We start from the raw sequence: 18,376 nt of genomic DNA, 5'->3' as shown, positions 1-18,376 counted from the left end.
ACCATCTTGGCTCCCAGAAGTTTTATTTTCCCCCTCCCTCCCATTATTCCTCCTTCTGTTTCTTCCTCCTTTCCTTCCTTCTTTCCTCTCTCCTTCCTTTATTCCTGCCTCCATTTCTGTCTCCTTCCCTTCCTTCCTTCATCCCTCCCTTTCTTCCTTTTTTCTCCCCTTCCTTCCTTTCTTCTCCCTTCTCTTCTTTTCTTTTCCTATCTTTCCTTTCTTCTTGTTGCTGCTGCAACTGCTTAGGCTGCCAAGTATCAGTCCAGAAGCCTTATTCTCTAGAAAAGCTAATTATGCTTGGTTAAAAGTCTCCTGTGGCTTGAGTGCTCCCAATTTTTGGAAGTACTAGTAAACTGTCATAAAGTGATAGGGAAAGTCCTGAAAATCACCTACTCATTTCATATTCTTTGGACCATAATTTCTACTACACAGAATTACATCAGTGCTACAAGGAAAAAAGATTGATTGGCCTGTCGTGTTGAATAGACTCTCAAAGCAGTTTGAGGAACAATTGACCCTGAGCAAAGCACCGAAAGAATTTTCTGGGCATCCAGCTGAAGGAACCTCCAGATTCCTCAGATAACAACAGAAAATTGCCTCTGTTGGGAGAATGCATTATATTGCTCAAAGCACACGGTAAAGCTCAAGAGGATTTTCATAATTAAGGCTAAGAGAAAGAGGATTTACTAAAAGCTTCATTTACATGAATATAGTTAAGTCTCTACTCACAACTTCTTGATGCTTAAAATCAATTCCAATCACTTCCTATAATTATACTTTTTTTGTCTCTTTTCTAAACCCTGCTTTCTAGATTTGGGCAATATTCCTAAGAAGAAAAAAGAGAGAATTGTACAGGGTTTTGCTTTTAAGTTTAAAAATGTGTCCATTTCATCCATTAACATATAGTTCCTATCCAACATTTCAGGTTCCAGTCACCAAAAGAAGGATCTACACTGGAACTGACATGTTCCAGGTATGATATAGATAGTGTTGGATTTAAATGTAGATTTAAATATCATCTTTGATAACAATATCTGCTTGACCCAGGGCAAGTCATTTAACCTCCCTAATCTTCTCCTGATCTGTAAAATGGGAATAGTAAATCCCTATGTATTTACCTCTATGATTTATTGCCAGGATCAAAAGAGATAATGGATGCAAAGTGTTTTGCAGATTTTTAAAAAATGATTCTATAAATGCTAGTTATTACTATCCATTGCAGCACTTATCTCACAGAGTTGTTATGAGTCCCAAATGACACAAAATATGTAAAACTCTTAACAAAGTTTTAAAGTGTTATAGAAATGCAATAAGTTACTCTTACTAGCCACTGACAAAGTGAATTGGCTGATATCTGAGTAAGACCCCCAAAGCAAATACCAGAATTACATCCTATAAAATGAATCTCAGGCTTCCCTTGAGCTATATCAAAACTGTACAATGAATACTAAACAGATAACCATGATCCTTCACACAGCAATATGCTAAGAATGAGAATTATCCATTATCACTCTTCCTTGCACTAATAGCTTTTTTTTTCTAGGCTGTGTTGCCCAGAGTTTCATCAATCTATTCCCTCAGTTCACTATTTAGACAAACTGGCTATTATCCAGTTAGGCCACAAGGGCAAATAACAGTTTAAAAGAACCTGGTCAAGTTTAAATCAACTGATACAGATGTAGAATATTTACTATTAAATATTCTGAAGCTCTTTTATAGTAAAGGCATAATCGAGTTCTGATTTCCAGAGGCCAAGAGATAGCTTCATCAGAGCAGGCAGGTTGCAGCCATGGTTTAAACATTATACTGGTGTTTTTACTGAATGTTCAATCTTTTAAAAATTGAACAAAGAAAAGGAAAGATTTTATAACACATATGATAACTATAAAAGCAGTCCCTATCCAAGAATGGACATTAGATCTAGAGAATGGACCACACAGGGCTTTGACCCAGGGCATCAATGCGAGAATTTGCCCTTCTTCCATTGAGAAGGATCTATGGTAATGCCCATCTCCATCCCATGCCTCATAGGTCTCTGTCATGGTGGCATATGTTTTTCCTAAACCACCTCCCTAGTTTCCTGTTCCTATGGTATCTCTCTCATACTCTGTCTTCTTTTCTAATATCTACAAGACTGAAAGTTGGACTTCCTCTGTTTCAGAATAATTGTATCTACACTTAGCCTGTCCTCTACAATGCTGCCTCACTTCTTCTAACTCTACTCCACTGTGATTTTTTTTATATTTTGTTTTGTTTTTGCCAAAAGTAAAAAAATATTCCAAATTACAGCAGTTGTGTGACATGTTGCTGATTTTTCCATAGAGGCATCCAGATAAGCAAATCACTAATGAAGGAAGACTTGGGATATGTAGGGTATGGGGGTGGAGGGGGGGGCACATGGCTTAGCAAGGGTAGGTCTGTGAGAGGAGGAGAAGGAACATTGCTTTTAATGGACAGATGATAGCTAAGTACATGAAAGCTGCACAGCAATCTATCTTGTACATTCAGCCTAAACTTACAAGAAAAATAAAAGGGACAAATTTCCAACTTTTGATGCTATTTTGTAGATAAAGCTTTTTAAAGGAACTTTTCCCTTTGGGACACAGAAAAGTTAGTTCATTTACATAAGTACAGACTTGACTATGTAGACTAGCTTCATTTTCACCAAAAGGACAAAGCCTTTCTATTATTAACAGGGAGAGAATTATAGCACTTTCTGAAAGCCTCATTATTACTGTCACCAAGCATATATTCAGTTATACATCACATTTTTTGGAAAAAGTTAAGGTGTTGGTCGTAGTTATTTGCAATCTGGAGGAATTAACCCTGGGGCCTCAATTACCTGAATGGAGGCTGCCTCCGTGGCCACTCTATCCAAGCTACAGCTGTAACCATGATTCATTTCACTTACCTGACTTCTTTTTACTGATTGTCATGTACATGTATTCAGCCCTACCTCCTCCCATTTCCATTTCTGAAACCCTAATCAAATCACCATTGTCATTACTCCTGTAAATAGTGTATCAGTCTGTGTCTCTATGACTCTGATCACAATTCAAAACCAATACATCCCTCCTTGGCTTTAAATGCATTGTCTCCCCATATTAAAATATAAGCTTCTTGAGGGACTTTCTTAGGTATTGTGTTTGTATTCCTAGAACTTAGTACATAGTACCAAGCATGAATACACATATAGCAAGTGATCTAAAATGCTTTTTCATTCATTTATTCATTAAATTCAGTCATAAATTCTCATCATTTTTAAAAAATTTGCTTCCAAAGAATCCAGTTACTTGTTTTTAAATTTTCTACAAGTTTAAGAGAAAGACAAGTTGACTAAACTTGGAATCAAAATCATTCATTTTTGTGTGAAAAGTACTTCCCCAATTGTATCTATATCACAGGCCCTTCTACTAGAAAACATCAAGTATATTTCCAAGAAAATGGTCCCCTTGTATATTTGGAATTTTTTTATACATTTGAGACATAAATTTTTGTCAAAGAAAATATCAATTTCAGAATGCCTGCCATTGATGGGCACCCAAGAATCTTCCTAAAATGCTTTCCATTTTATATACTATTAAGTTATCACAATATCACATATTTCTTCTGCTTAATATGAAACTCTGAATCAAGATGTGACCATTATTTCAATTGAAAAAAATATAAATAAGAATAAAAGTTTTCTTTGGAGTCTAATGCACAGACACTCAATCAATTTCTTCTCCTTTTGACTCATGAGTTCCATTAAAATTTTCCGTCAATGTGACCGCTGTGAATCTAAGTTTATTTCATTTCACTCTCATTCTTTTCAGCCAATTTCTTTGTAACTGGACCCATCTGACTTTACTATGACACTTACGTAATTTCCTCTGGCAGTGTGCTTAGAGAAGCTGTTTCATCCAGATTCCAACTCCAGCATTGTCTTTTCTTACCTCATTTGGCAAAGGGAATGTATTATTAAATTATAGTACTTTTTCTTCCTAAGGTGCCCTTAAGATGTCTTGGCATGATGAAGCATCAAAAATATAAAAGTTAAATTATTCTTTTGAAAGGAAAATGACAATGTTTCCCAAAGTTTCTAATACTCTTAATATTAGAAACCTAATATCAGGAAGCTGATAATAGGATTCCTAACATTAGGATTCTTTATGTTGGATTCCTGATAGTTTACCCTATCTCCTAAACATTTTTTTTCAATACTAGCAGCAAACATACTTAAACTAACTTGAATTAGAGGTTAATCCATTGAACAGTTTTCATCATTTTTGGCCAAATAGCATCAATCTTTATTTTCTCTTTATTTTTCTAATACTACAAAAGGAGCAAAAATCAATTTGAGAAAGGACAAAATATATGACATTAGTCATGAAGCAGATAGCATAATTTATTATGAAATTCCCTGTAATGGCTTTATTTGTAGGAAACTGTGTTCAAATCTAGAGAAGTAATGAAATGCAGTCAGCATTAGACTTTGAAGCATTCAGATTTCATGAAACAATAGGATTTCTAAGTCTGTAGATTACAGCAAGGACTAGAAGTAAACAAGGTAGGTGGCTGTCTAAGAGACATTATGAGGGATGCTTTATAATATTTGTTTTTTGTAAATACACATATTTCAATGACAAAAATTTCTAATCTCCATGTTTCAGGAGTGTTTATTTTAAATTGTAATATAATATGCACATATAGTAACTTGTAATATGTGAAATGTATAGACATATATAATCATATGTTTATGTATATCTATATGTATAGATACAAGTATATACTTGTGTATGTATGTGTGTCTGTGCATACAAGATGTCCCAAAAATCTTAATGTGCTTTTAGGTTATTTGAACTCGGGTCTTCCTGACTCCATGTTCATTGCAAGTAACTTAACATCTCTGAATTTCAATTTCCTCATCTGGAAAAGGAGGGTATGGGATAAGATGATATTCAAGATCCCACCCAATATAATTCAGCAATTCAATAAGCATATAGTAAATGCCTACTACTGGCATATACTAATAGGTGAGGAGGAAAAGACAATAATGAAACAATCCTTACCCGCTAGGAACTTGCATTCTACTGGGGAATGTAATATATACAGATATATATATATATATATATATACATATATATATAAACATATAACAGATAGTTAAATATAGGATAAGAAGCAGTGAGGACAAAGGAAATACTAAGATAGCAAGCTATGCAAATATTTTCTGAGAAGAGAACACAGCCATCAAGGCTAGGTTTTAGGGAGGTAGCACCACCAAACCTAAGTCGTGAATAAAGATGAAAATTCTAAAAGGTAGAGACAAAAAGAGAGTCCATTAGATGTTCTTACATAGCCAGAGTTAGTTTTAGGCATTAAATGATATAATGTACATAAAACACTTGCAAACTTTAAAGACTCTGTAAATGTTAATCATTCTTAGTAGAAAGGAAGCTACTTGATGGCAGGTTTTGTCATTGTATGGTAAGTAAATACTTAAAATTTAATAAATGGTTATTGAGGGGTGGCTAGGTGGTGCAGTGAATACAGCACCAGCCCTGGAGTCAGGAGGACCTGGGTTCAAGTCCAGCCTCAGACACTTAACACACAAGAAAATTAGCCGTGTGACCTTCGGCAAGTTGTTTAACCCCAATTGCCCTCCAAAAAGCAAAATAAATAAATGAATGAATGAATGAATGAATGAACAAATAAATGAATGAATGAATGAATGAATGAACAAATGAATAAATAAATGAATGAATGAATGAATGAACAAATAAACAAATAGACAAACAAATTAAATGAATGAATGAATAGATGGATGGATGGATAGATAGATAGATAGATAGATAGATAGATAGATAGATAGATAGATAGATAGATAGATAGATAGATAGATAGATAGATGATAGATAGATAGATGATAGATAGATAGATAAATGGTTATTGAATTTAAATGTTTTAAATAGTTGCCAAATTTTAAAAGAATGCTTAATCATGAAATCTTCAAGTTAGAAAATTCTCATCTAATCAAATTTATTCCCCTATATAGGAATCTATTCTGCTGTACATGTGACAGAGGCTTTATTATCAGACTATGTTGGAGCATGGAGAACTGGTCACTTTAAAATTAGCCCATTTCAATTTGGACATTGCTTCTGATCAAAACATCATTCTTATTCTGAATTGAAATCTTTCTACCCATCATTTCTACTCACTGGTCCTACTGTCATGCTCAGGAGCTACATAGAATAAGTCAAATCTGCTTTATTTGGCTTCAGGACATGAATTATAGCAAAGCCCTGGTTTTGAGAATTTATAACTAATATGTGATGCAGCAAGCAGGCATATACCTATGCACAAACAAGCCCAGAGTCACTCACGTAAAGATGTGGATCATGACAAAGTCTTCAGTAGGAGTACATACTCATAGTAGGGTCTAAGAAAGGAAGTTTTATACTTTAAAGATGTCCTTAGTTTCAAACCAAGTAATTGGTAATTAGTGCTGCATAAGGGAGGGAGCATTTCAAATCAGGCACAAAGGTGGCAGGGAAAATTCTCCAGGTTGCTTGTCAATACCAGACTCAGGTGGGAGAGTTTCCTAATTAGGACCAGAAATTGGGTGAGGATCTTAATTATAATTGGGGATCCCAGAAATGGTGTTTGGCAGAGTCATTGCAGTTGGCTGGAAGCTTTGTCTAGTCAAGAGCTAGAATCATTTACATGTTTGACACAGGATCAGAATGATTCAGGACAATGGAAACCAAATGTCATTGAAAGTGTTTTAGGTATATTATATCATTGAAAACAAATGTCATTGGCTTATATGTTTAGTCTAAGGGATTCTATATTGAAGTCTATTGCTTGTAACTAGAACATCAAACAATATATTTTACAAATCAAAATTAGCACAAAGGAAGACCTGTGTTAAAATGCTGCCTTAGACTCTTACTAGTCATTTGACACTGGACAAGCCACATTAATCTCTCTGTGCCTCAGTTTCCTCATCTTTAAAATGGGAATGATTATAGCATGTATACCCTGGAGTTGTTATGAAGATCAAAATGAGGTAACAACTGTAAAGCATTTTGCAAACTTTAATTTTAAAGGCAATGACCATAGCTCCCCAAAATCTTTTCTTCAGGGCAGCTAGGTGGCTCAGTGAATGGAGCACCAACCCTGGAGTCAGGAGGACCTGAGTTTAAATCTGACCTCACACACTTGACATATACTAGCTGTGTGACCTTGAACAAGTCACTTAACCCCAATTGCCTTGCTTTCTCCCCTCAAAAATATTATTTCCTTCTCCAAGGTAAATATCTTTCATATATTTCATGTCTTCAATAATTCCTCCTGTAACATGGTTTCATAGCTTCTCACAATACTAGTTTCCCTCACCAAGACATACCCTAGTTTCTCACTATCACTTCTAAAATTTAGCACTCAGAAATGAGCACAATAGGTCAGGTTGTCTAACTAGAGTACTAGAGCTATTACATTTTCTTCCTAAGAAAGACACATTTCCATTAATACAAGGAAAATAAAGTTGCATTAGGTTTTGGGGGAATTTAATTGGAGATTTGGAGGAGGAGTGTCATATCATGTCATAGATTCATATTATATTTGTGGTCAATTAATACTATTGACTTTTTCAGATGTGTTGCTATCAAACAATGTCTCTTTTATCCTGCCAAATTATAGATGATTTTTTTTTAATTAAGTGCAGGACCTTACATTTATCCCTTTTAAACATCACCTATTGGAACCAGTCTATCATTATTGCCTGTCAAAAATGTTGACATCCTTATTCTATCATCTGCCTAGCTTAGTTTCAACTTAAAACTTGGTCAGCATGCTAGAAGTATCTTTGTCTAAATCACTGGTCAAAAAAAGTTCAATTGGCCAGAACCAAGGACACAGTACAGCAGCAAATTGCTGAAAACCTTCCTCTGAGATGGCATGGTGCAATTAATCTATATCCTTTGGGTACAATTATTGAGCTACTCATGGACCTATCAATCTTTACTATCCTCCAGTGCACATTTCTTCACCTTGTCCTCAATGATATCCTAAGAGAATTTTCAAAAATGAAAAATATTAATTGAACATCCACTTCGTGCAAAGGAGAGCATAGGATACAATGAAATCTGGAGGAAAATCTCAGTACTCAATTGACAAAGACTAATGAGCAGTCACTAAATTATAACCACTATGTGGTGAATCTATTTAGTCTTTAATATGATTAAAATTATTTTTTAAAAAAGATTGTTCTGTATTCCTGTTGTTACTGACATAGGGACTCAATCTGAAAGCTCTATAAAGCCCCTTCAACTAGGAATGTAGGTATGACCTGGATGCATGATCATTGAACTGACTGATCACATATCACCTTTATTGAACTAAATCACTTGCACAATAGATATGATGGTCTATGAGGGCTAAGTTACCTCATAGTCATTTGAGCCCATGTCTCAAATTAGTGTCAGTTTCTTGAGCATAAAAATTCTGATGAAATGCACAAGAGAAAATAAATCATGGTATTGTCTTATCGATAGCTATTAAAATTAATAATTTATTCAGTTTTGAAAAACACCATTCACTGATGTTTCTGTAATAAACTGTGGAAAGAGATTAATATTCTGTATCTGCTTCACGAAGTTCCTTGTATGTAATTCCTTACAGTTTTTTTTCAAAATCCTATCTTCGCTATGATCCTAGAGAGGTTAAAGTGACTTATCCATGATGCACTAGCTATTAAGTGCCAGAATATTCAAACCCAGTTCTTCTGACTCCAAGGACAATGCTCAATCTGTTTTATAGTCTTTTACCTCATTTGACCTTCCTTTGTGTATGGTTTCTGCTATGCTCGTACACTGTATTATATGGTTTTAAAGAACTTCTCTTGGAATCAGAGGACTTAGGTTGAAATTACAAATCTACAAATTGTGAACTGGATGGCATAGAACAAATCACATAACCTTTATGAGCTTCAATTTATCCATCTCTAAAATGAGAACACTTATACTTTCATGATCTTCCACATGAAACTATTGGAAATATTTTTTAAATGTGTTGAACAATATATATTCCTTCCTTTTTCATTCTACACTATCCTACTTTGCTTCTCTTCTACTCTACACTACCTCTATTCATTCCATTCTCTTCGAATCTATTCAATTATATTCTCTTTTGTTCTACTCCACTCTGTTTTTTTTCTAGTCTATTGTGTTCTACTCTATTCTAGTCTAGTCAGTTCTGTTCTGTTCTATTCTATTTTATTCTATTCTGTTCTGTTCTATTCTACTCTACTCTGTGCTATTCTACTCTGTTCTGTTTCACTCTTTTATTCTAGTCTGCTCTGTTTTATTCTACTCTTTTCTATTCTATGCTATTTTATTCTGGTCTGGTGTGTTCTGTTCTGTTCTACTCTTATTTATTCTAGTTTGTTGTGTTCTAATCTATTGTACTCTTTTCTGTACCATTCTAATTTGTTCTATTCTGTTCTGTTCTGTACTACTCTACTTTATTCTATTCTGTTGTGTTCTACTGTATTCTACTCTACTCTACTCCGTTCTGTTCTATTCTACCCTGTTCTGTTCCATTCTATTCTATTTTACTTTGCTCTATTCTTTTCTATTCTGTTTGATTTAGTGCTATTTTATTACATTCTACTCTGTTCTGCTCTATTCTAATTTTATCCTATTCATTACATTCCATTCAACTCTACTCTGTTCTGTTCTATTCTACTCTACTCTGTTTTATTCTGTTCTGTTCTGTTCTGCTGTACTCTGTTCCACTCTATTCTGTTCTACCCTCTTCTAGTCCACTCTGTTCTATTGCATTTTACTCTGTTCTATTCTATTCCATTCTATTCTATTTTGTTCTATTCTCACTGTATTCAGTTGTGTAGTCTATTCTATTCTTTCCTATTCTGTTCTAATCTATACTACTCCCCCAATCTGTTCTATTCTACTCCTATTCTATTCACAAACTGGTAAAGTCAATTGAAGACCAGTCTAGGAGTCAGGAAGACATAGGGTATCAAGTCCTCCCTCTGAAATATACTAGCAATTTGTCCTTGGACAAGTCACTGAACCTCCTAGTGGCCACAGACAGCTCACAAAAAGTATGAATTACAGAATAATTGATTATTTCTTCCCATACTAGAAACTCTGTGACCAATGCAATGACAAATCTATATTAAAAGGGAGGTATTTGTGGAGCAATGTTATGGTGTAGTGGATACAAAGGGGGCTTCAGAATCAAGAAATCCCCCAACATTGTGTGACTCTGTGAAGTGACCAGTTGTCTTCACTTTTCAGTACCCTTGACAGTAAAGACTCTAAGTTACAGAGATTTTGTAGATCTGTGACACAAAAAGGAACTGTATCATGGAGAGCTCCTTATACCAATGAAATCAGATGTCTAGACCCCAAAAACTTGCATTATATGGTACTATATTATGCTGTGTTATGTTGTTATATCATGCCATTTAAAATCATATCATGTGAAATTATATTATACTGTGTTACCTTGTGGTATGTTATGACATATCATTTCATATCATGTTATATTATATTGTGTTATTGACATAGATTCTTACAGCAGGTAGCATTTAGTCAAGGATCATAGAATTTAGAGCTGGAAGAGACCTTAAAGGAAAAAAAAGCACATTGTAACTTAAAGGTGCTACTTCACCAATTGACCTTATCATTGTTATTATTCCTAACATCTTTGAAATGTCATACTAATGAGAAGTTTAATAAATAAAAGCCCCACTGACCATTTACTAGCAACATTGAAAGCCATCAACCAATGTATTGACCTTGAGAGCTTCAGCTTTTTGATGAATGCAAGAGCAGTGATACAAATATTCATTTAGATGAATACTTACCGTGCTTGGCCTTATCATTCTGAGCTACCCACATTTCAATTTTCCTAGTTATGCTCAGGAGCTATGGTTTGTGGAGGAAAGCACAAGAAAGGATATTGTTGCCATGGCAGCAAAAACATTTCCTCTACCTCAAAAATCGCATGTCAGAGACCAGTGGAAAAAGAATGCTAACTGTGCTTGCAGTGAAAATTAAATTTAAATACCAGTTCCAGCAGTTTTATCAAGTGCTGTTTATGTTTTGTTGTCTATCTCCTGGGAAAAGGTGCTAGCCCAGGGCTTCCTTGTAAAAGGATACATTGCTTTTCTCTGTTTTCATCTGATTTTTCATCCTCCTGAGTTCATTATTTACAATTCATGAATGAAAGGGCACACATTTGCAAATGCATCAAATGATTTTCAAAATAAACATTTGAAAAGATGTTTTAGTCCACTACCACCTTTTAAAAAACTAACAGACTGTATTTCTTTAAATTTCCTTACCTGTCATGCAAATGGAATGTGACTTTTTTTTTTAGAAACCTACAGAGTAATTCAAAGCAAAATACCAGCTTGTGCAGCAAAAAAAAAAAAAATCTGTTAATGCCTTCCATTTTGTTGACATTAGGTTTCTAACTACTAGGCTAACTTCTGGTGAAATAAAATTTTGAAAACCTTTTTGCATTCAATGAACTGTTGAAGTCTTCTAATAAGAAAAGGCAACTATAATGTTACCATATTAATTCTGCACAATACTTGCCTTGCACATTCAATGGTATAAGGATGTCACCCAGAACGAATTCATCAGATTTACATTCACCTCTCCAGCTGTTGTTATTAGCTCCTGTGCCTACATTTACCATCTCCAGGAAGCATTTTTCTTTATGTACTAAGATGAATGTCAATGTCAAGTCTTTAGTAGAGCTTATGATCTTTTTTTACTGCATATTCTAAAATAAGTTCCTAAATTCATAGATTTCAACTCTGTAATAGGCAGGGTCTAACTCATGAAGGTTATTTTGTTAGCTTTTCAAAAATGCCCTGAGAAAATTAGTACATCCAGTATGATAATGTAATTGTGATATGGAAATAGGTTTTTTGAAATATTATTCATTATTTATTCCTTCTGTTATTAAGATTTATCAACAAACAAATGCTTCACGCTTTTGTCATGTAAGGGCAGCTAGGTGGCCACAGTGCATAGAATGATAGACACGGAGACTGAAAGATCTGAATTCAAATCCTGTCTCAGACCCCGTGCTGTGTGAATCTAGGCAAGTGACTTAAGCTACTTTAACTTCAGTTTCCTCATCTGTAAAATGGATATAATAAGAGCTTCTAACTCTAAGTATCATTGTAAGGATGAAATAAAATAATATAAATGACATCCACCTTAAAGTGAAATACAAGCACTAGTTATCATTATCTTGAAGCCTCACTTTTCTGAAAGTTTTTTTTCATTCCCAAATAGTCATTCCCAGCTGGAAATAAAAAGAATAACTGGAACTTTGAATAGTATGCTAATGTTTGCAAAGCATTTTACACACCTTATCATGATGCTCACAATAATCCTATGATTTAGGTATTTCAATATAATTCTCTCCATTTTACAAATGAGGAAAGTAAAATTTCACAAAGCTCAGTGACTTGTCCATGGGTCATACAACTAATACATATAAGAAGTCCTCTAGATTTCCCTGAATCCTAGGCCAGAATCTCATCTAGCACACTCCATTGCTTTTTAAGAACTAGAAGCATGCTACTTCTTGGAGCCAGTAAACCATTGCAACTCTCCCATACTCACCTCCAGACAACCACACTGTAGAGCCCCAAAACAAATCCTAGAACAACAGAACCAGCAAATAGATGAAGCAAAACAATCCTTTAGCACAAAAAAATTGGAAGATTGGCAAGAAAGGTCCATCTCACTCAGGTAAAAACCCGGGACTGGAAGCATCCCAGAAATCTAGCATCAAGTCCCACCTTAGCAAAATAGCGAGCGATCGTGAGCCCCAGTGTGGTGGAGCAGGCATATGCCAACACCAGAAGCCACCATATGCCTTAGTATAGCCAAGAGACCCTGCTGTCTCTAGCTTTGAGAACCATCACATGCTTCAGTGTAGCTCCTGGCAAACAGGCATCTTCCAGTGGCCAGACCTTGGCATGCTTCAGCATAGCCCTGAGCAAACTGGTAGCCACCTACCATACAGGTGCCTAAACAAGCAGGCAAGCACCTTCCAGCACTTGCCCCACCACCCTTCAGTGTAGACATGGACAAATAGGCAGCCTCCAGAGACCAGAATGCATGAGTTTCAGTGTAGCCACTGGGAAACACTGAAACATCCCACCAGACCTCAGCACACAGCAGACACCACCACTAGGACCTCAGGTCAGCCCCAGAGAAGTTGCCATCCCCTACACCACCCCTGCAGCAATAGCACCAGACAAGAGGGAGCTGCACTGGCCTCAGGGCAACATCAGTGCAGCACTTGGTAAACAGCCAGGGCCTGTAGCCACTAACCCAAGAAACCTGAGGCAGTGCCTCTTCCACCCTGGGAGCAGAGCTCAAATTTAAAAGAAAGGGAAAAGGTCAAAATAAAAATAAGAGGGGGTAGGAGGGTTGAACAGAAAACAACAGAAAAAAATCTGACCATCAAAACTTATTATGTTGAAAGGGAAGACCAAAACACGAACTCAGAAGAGGACAGCAATATCAAAACACCTATGGGCAAAGCCCCAAAGAAAAATAGAAAGTGCCCTCAAGCCCAGAAAGATCTCATGGAAGAGCTCAAAAAGGAGCTTAAAAATCATATAAAAGAGATAGAAGAAAAATTGGGAAAAGAAATGAGAGTTATGCAAGAGAATTATGAAAAAAAAGAGACAGCTTAGACAATTGCTTAAAAAAATAGAGTTGGACAAATGGAAAAGTAGATACAAAAATCCACTGAAGAAAACAACTCCCTATAAGAGTACAATTGACCAAATGGAAAATAAAATACAAAAGCTAATAGAAGAAAACAATACCTTAAAATTTAGAATTGAGCAAGTAGAAGCCAATGATTCTATGAGAAATCATGAATCAAACAAATTCAAAAAAATAGAATAAAATATAAAATACTTATGGGAAAAACAACTGATGTGGAAAATAGATCCAGGAGAGAGAGTATCAGGATCATTGGCTGTGATAGTAATGGCATTTAAAGATTCCCCTGTATAGGCTTGGTTTTTCAAATTGATTGCGTTAAAACCCAGAGCTTGTTAATCCCACCTGTGGGATAGACTTGTTGATGTGAAAAGAGAGTCCTGAACTGGGAGGAGCTGGTGACGTAGATTTGGAGAGACAAGAGAGAGGCAGAAGAACTTTTTGGAAGCAGCACCTCGTGGAGGCAGAGAGAGACTGAGAGAATTGCTGGAGGCCACTTTGAATTGCCCTGGACTTTTGAGACCTGCCCCCTGAGCTGCCAAGGACTGAGGAGACATGGCTGTTTTGCTGGTACTTTGTCTGTCTGTTTTGATGTTGTTTTGCCAGATTTGTCCACTGGTGAAAGACAGTCCTTTTGTTGAAGAAGTCCTGGAACCTGGCTGTTGGCTAAGAGATCCTGAGACTGTCCTGCAGACAGAGAGTGAATACTGTCCACTGGTGAAGGACAGTGCTGTTGTTGCAGGGGTCTGGAGACTGTCCTGCAGACAGAGTGAATACTGTCCACTGGTGAAGGACAGTGCTGTTGTTGCAGGGGTCTGGGAACCTTTCTGTTGGTTCAGAAGCCCTGAAGAAAGATTTTCTTGTTGTATGTTTACAGAAATCCTGGGAGAGGGCTTTGCTAATGTTTTCAGGGGTTCTAGGACTGTTCTACAGACAGAGGATGAATTAATGAAGGGACTGGCAATGTATCTTGTGGCCTTGCTAAGCCTTGTCTCCCCAGGAACTAAGATTGCTGAGAACTTGCCTCATGTCAAGATGAAGAAAAGACCTCCATTTGGGTATTAAGTGCTGTGTTTAAACTTGATGTAACTCTGGGGTAGATTCAATTGTGATCCAGGGGTGGGGAACTTTTGACCTTTTTGTGTTCTATGGTTGAACAAATGAATGTACTTTACTTAGATTGGAAACTATCTCCATTTGAGAAGAGGGGCTTTGTGGTGGACTAAATGAAGGTACAGCCTAGGGGTGGAGTAGTATTTAGAACAGGGACTTTGTAATTGATTGAATGATTGGAAGGTCCTGGGGTGGGGTAGTACTTGGAGATTATTTAATCACACTTAGTAAATGCTGTATTTTGAATGATGTCATGTTTTGACCTTCTCTGTTCTTAATTTGCCACTGAATAAAATGGAGAGCACCTATGCTGGTATTTTGAACCTTGGGAAGTTGCCTTTCCATGGTATTACATTACATTGGCCTACCTGAAAATCATAATCAAAAGGAGGCCCTAGAGAGCATCTTTCAAGAAATTATCAAGGAAAACTTCCCTGATGTCCCGGAAGCAGACAGCAAAATTGTCATAGAAAGAATCTACTGATCACCTCAGGAAAGATATGGCAAAATAAAAACCCCAAGGAACATTATAGCTAAATTTCAGAACACTAAGAAACAATTCAAATATTGGGGAGTCACAATCAGGATAACACAGGACCTGGAAGCTGCAACATTAAAGGATCAGAGATCATGGAACATGATATTCTGAAGGGCAAAGGATTATAACCAAGAATAACTTACCTGGCAAAATTAAGCATAATACATCAAGGGAAAAAATGGTTATTCAAAGAAATAGAAGGATTTCAAGCTTCATAAGTAGAAGACCAGAACTAAACCAAAAATTTGACCTCCAATATCAAAACCCAAGGGAAGAACAGATTAAAAAGGAAAAGAAAACATAAGAGATTTAATACAGCTAAACTATTTACATCCCTACATGGGAAGATGATACTTGTAATTATTAAAAATTGTATCACTAACAGTACAAATACAAGGAATATACACAGACAAAGGATGTGGGTATAAGGTGAATGTGAGGGAATAACATAAAAAATTAAGGGATGAGAAAGAGGATTATGAAAGGTGCAGAAGGAAGGAAGAGGTATAATGGGGTAAATTATTTCACATGAAGAGGTGCTAAAGAACTATCACAGTGGAGGGGAAGATGGGAGGATAGGCAATGGGCATTGCTTGAACCTTATTCTCATCAGTATCGGCTCAAAGGGAATAATATACACAATGAGTTGAATATAAAAATCTATATTACCCAACAGGGAAGTAGGAGGGGAGGAGATTAGGTAAAGGGAAAGATTAGGTAAGGGAAAGTGTGAAAGGAGAGAGAGGACAAACAGGAGGAAGAATAGAATGGAGGGGAATTCTCAGGTAGTAATAACTGTGAATGTGATGAGATGAACTCTCCAATAAAACAGAAGCAGACAGCAGAGTAGGTAAAAAATCAGAATCCTACAATAGAATGCTTACAAGAAACACACTTGAAGGAAAAAGATACACAGAATAAAGGTAAGAGACTGGAGCAGAATGTATTATGCTTCAGCTGAAGTTAAAAAAAGGGGGGCATAGCAGTCCTGATCTTAGAAAAAATAAAAGCAAAAATAGACTGAATTAAAAGAGATAAGGAGACTACATCTTGCTAAAAGGTACCATATATAATGAATCAATCAAATTAGAAGATCAAGGAATAGTCTACCTGACACATTTATGGGGAAGGGAAGAATTCACAATCAAATAAGAGATAGAGAACATTATGAGATGTAGAATAAATAATTTTGATTATATTAAATTTAAAAGCTTGTGTACAAACAAAACCAATGCAACCTATATTAAAAGGAAAGCAGAAATCTGGGAAACAATCTTTACAGCAAGTGTCTCATTTCTCAAATATGTAGAGAACTGAGAATATAAGTCATTCCCCAATTGACAAATGGTCAAAGGATATGAATAGGCAGTTTTCAGATAAAGAAATCAAAGATATCTATAGGCATATGAAGAAGTGCTCTAAATCACTTTTTTAATTAAAGAAATGCACATTAAAACAACTTGAAAATACCACCTCAAACCAATAAGATTGGCTAATATGACAAAAAAGGAAAATAATATATGTTGGGGAGGATGGGGGAAAATTGAGAAACTAATGCATTGTTGATGGAGTTGTGAATGGAGTCATTTGGAACTTGTGCCCAAAAGGCAACCAAACTGTGTGTACCCTTTGATACAGAAATAGCACTACTAGATCTGTATCCCAAAGAGATCATAAAAAGGAAGAAGGACCTACACATACAAAATTATTTATACCAGCCCTTTTTGTGATGGCAAAATATTAGAAATTGAGAGGATGCCCATTAATTGGGGAATGGCAGAACAAGCTGTGGAATATGAATGTAATGGAATACTATTGTACAATAAGAAAAATAGGCAGATTTCAGAAAATCCTTGAAAGACTTGTACAAACTGATACAAAGTGAAATGAGCAGAACCAGGAAAATATTGAACATGGTATCAGCAATATCATGTGATGATTATCAATGAATGACTTAGCTTTTCACAGCAACACAAAGATCTAAGTCAAGTACAAAGGACTATGAAGGAAAAATGCTATCTACATCCAGATAAAGAACTAACAGACTTGGACTGCAGATTGAAGCATATTTTTATCATTTATTTTATTCCTTCTCACAGTTTTATTTCCTTTTGATCTGTTTCTTCTTCCACAACTGTGACAGATATTGAAATGTTTTACATGATGGCACAGGTATAAACTATATTAAACTGCCTACAATTTTCCAAATAAGGGAGGGGAGGGAGGGAGAGAAAGAGAAAAAAAATAGGAACTCAAAATCTTTTAAAATTGAATACTAAGGGGTGGCTAAGTGGCACAGTGAATAGAGCACTGGCCCTGGAGTCAGGAGGATCTGAGTTCAAATACAGCCTCAGACACTTAACACTTACTAGCCTTGTGACCTTGGGCAAGTCACTTTACCCCAATTGCCCTACCCCCCACCTCCAAAAAGCAAAAAAAAAAAAGGATACTAAAAATTTTTCTTAATATGTAATTGGGAGAAAAACAAAATACTATTTAAATTTAAAATTTTAAAAAAAAGTAGGAGCAAAATGTTTTAAATTTGCAGTCTAGTCACCAGACTTCAAATTATTTAAATTTCTTTGTGCCTCAGTTTGTTCACCAGAAAATTGATGGTTAAGGTTAATCTTAACTAAAAACTCTATAATCTTTTTCCATGGAGATAGGTTATATCATTACGTATGGGATCAGAGGATAATAGATTTAGAAATTGGAGCCAGGGTGTGCTGGAGCTATCTTGAACCAGTTCCCAGAAAAAAAAAATCTGGATGAACCTTGGAAATCAACAAATGGAACAAATCAGGACTTTTGTGTTTTGTTGATTGTCTAGACTGAAAAAAGGCATGGAGAAAATGTTAATATTACAGATTAAACTTTAAAATGTGTCTGGCATACTTTGTCCCCCAGAAAGCAGGTTGTTAAAATTTACCAGCATACTTCTGGAGAG

This window comes from Petaurus breviceps, unplaced genomic scaffold, assembly GCF_028583685.1.
Source record: "Petaurus breviceps papuanus isolate PSGF00001 unplaced genomic scaffold, PetGlider_PUasm1.0 90977, whole genome shotgun sequence".
NCBI classification, from domain to species: domain Eukaryota; kingdom Metazoa; phylum Chordata; class Mammalia; order Diprotodontia; family Petauridae; genus Petaurus; species Petaurus breviceps.
This window is presented reverse-complemented; position numbering follows the sequence as displayed.